The sequence below is a fragment of the Wasmannia auropunctata genome, unplaced genomic scaffold, assembly GCF_000956235.1.
Source record: "Wasmannia auropunctata unplaced genomic scaffold, wasmannia.A_1.0 LD283143.1, whole genome shotgun sequence".
Lineage (NCBI taxonomy): Eukaryota > Metazoa > Arthropoda > Insecta > Hymenoptera > Formicidae > Wasmannia > Wasmannia auropunctata.
The window spans coordinates 38,984-41,280 of NW_012079747.1; the positions used below are offsets into that span (position 1 = coordinate 38,984).

The 2,297-nt window shown below is 30.2% G+C and overlaps 1 protein-coding gene across 1 annotated transcript in view; it reads left to right on the forward strand.

Annotated features, from left to right (window-relative positions):
- Nucleotides 1-1,213: 1,213 nt before the first annotated feature.
- LOC105461600 (glucose dehydrogenase [FAD, quinone]-like) overlaps nucleotides 1,214-2,297 on the forward strand; it is a 5,867-nt gene continuing 4,783 nt past the window's right edge. The window contains exon 1 of the mRNA XM_011708102.1: nucleotides 1,214-1,308. The gene's annotated coding sequence lies outside the window, so the exon portion shown is untranslated. The remainder of the gene's footprint in view (nucleotides 1,309-2,297) is intronic.

The following is a 2,297-nucleotide window of genomic DNA, read 5'->3' on the forward strand; positions in this document are numbered from 1 at the left end:
TTACATAAAATCATCCCTTTAAAATGATTTATTTAAAAAAATGATCCGCGAGTATTCGTTTTATTGCATTACGAAAAATTTTCCATAAAAATGTCGAGAGTGCCGCCGGCATTAGCATAACCCAAGGTACACCATGAGGAGGTTGCACGGTCGGACTTGTATCTCGTGTGTGTGTGTGTGTGTGTGTGTGTGTGTGTGTGTGTGTGTGTGTGTGTGTGTGTGTGTGAGTGTGTGTGTGCGTGTGCGTGTGTATGTGTGTGTAGGAGCGAAGAGCTGCGTGGCAGCTTGCTGTACCGAAGATCCAGGTTCAAATCCACCCAGAACTACGGTGCTTTGAAATTCGTTGCCAGTGCTATACGGCAATTCATGACGCAAATTGAAGCACGGTCTCTGTAAGGCGATCGCCAAATGGAGGTGACAAAACTGGAGATTGTTATGATTGTGGAGAAGTTGGGAATATAAGAAAATGTAACCCTAAGGGGATCATAAACATTAAAAAAATATATATATACACTTGTAATTAAAAATAATAAAATGTTACAATAATCTTGTGTAATGTAATATTTATAAGATTTATTTGTGCCAATAGTATAATTATTTTTTTCTTTTCTTTAAGATGTGATTTTTAATTGCAACTTAAATCTCTCTTTCAGACTTTATACGCGCGTTTGTAATATTACAACTCCAGATATTTCAATATACATGTACATGAGTGTCATGACCAGTAATGACACAAGATTAATCACTAGTAGACATATCATTAGGTAAACATGAGCGACAAAAATGCGTTGTATGCCATATCAATTATATTGTGCATAATCAATGTGCACGTGCAATAATGCTGAGTCAGGTTTTCGTCAATAAGTGCGTCTTAGTATCTTTCTTTCCAGCATCAGAGAAGAATTAAAAAATTAAGAATGTAAAAAAATTACTATATAAATAAAAGCCAATGTCTGAATTATAAATTACTATTACATCTAATAGTTGTGAGTTTGATAAAATACAGGTATATGGCATCTTTTAAAAAATACTAAAATTATTTAAATTTAAGATATAAATTATTAAAGAGTGGCGAATATATAAAACTTTAACTTTTAAAAAAGAAAATAGGAAACTAGTTTTTACATGTATAATATAAGTATATATATATAATCTGATTCTAATTTAACTTGTTTGTATTATAATGTCGAGATAGATACTGGAAAAGAGTGGGAAAGACTCCTTGTGTGGTTTTTTAATAAACAAGAACTATTAGGAAAATACTCTTTAGTCGAGACTGAACAGTCGTTGCTGAAACATCTCAGAGAGGTAAGCTCTCTTTTCTATACTTATATTATTTTAAATATTTATTTATACACTTCTCAACAAAATTAAAGCATCACTTACTCTATCCTCAAAAAATAGGCAAAATTCAAGAGAGTGTAACTTCGTCAGAAATGATCGTATCAAGATGTTCAAAAAAGCATTTTACAGCTTGAAATCTCTATAGAGATTTCTCTACATATAGAGACTCTATAGAGAGTAGAGTAAGTTGATGCTTTAATTTTGTTGAGAAATGTAATTAGAAACATTAAAATTAAATATAAAACTGTTATTTATGTGATCCGACGATATATTATATACTTCATATTCAATTACTTTTATACTAAACATCTTTATGACAGGGACGGAGAAATTCAAGAAATTAATAAAATCTTGTTACGTAATTAACTTGTTACGTAGTTAGAATTTGTTTCAGTTACAAACAAATCAAGATTACGCACAAATATTAGGATTATTTTATTTATAAGGCTAATGCCTTAGGCAATTATTAATGGGCAAGACAATATTCATCTGTATCTACGTGCATCTGTAGCACGTTATGCTATAAATTATGCCATTAATTATGCTATACGTTGTACTATATTAGCTTTTCACAAATTCAATCAATTTCGCTAAATATGCTTTATTATGGAAAATCACAATAAACTTTAGTTTATTATCGATTTAAATATATATATATATATATATATATATATATAATACGTATAGTAATTTACATAAATTAACGTATAATACTATGATAGTTTCAAGAAACATAGTTACGCTTCAAGATATTATCCTACAGTATCCTTAGTAATCTGAATAATGAAATTCAATCGCAAGCCACACGATTAGTTGCGTATGACGTAATGAATAATCAAGCATATATGGTTCATGATAGTAAAATGTGCACAATGTGCATAATTAATGCCACATATGTTTATGATAATATAAAGTGCAGTAAAATAAAAGCGGTGTGTGTGTGTGTGTGTGAT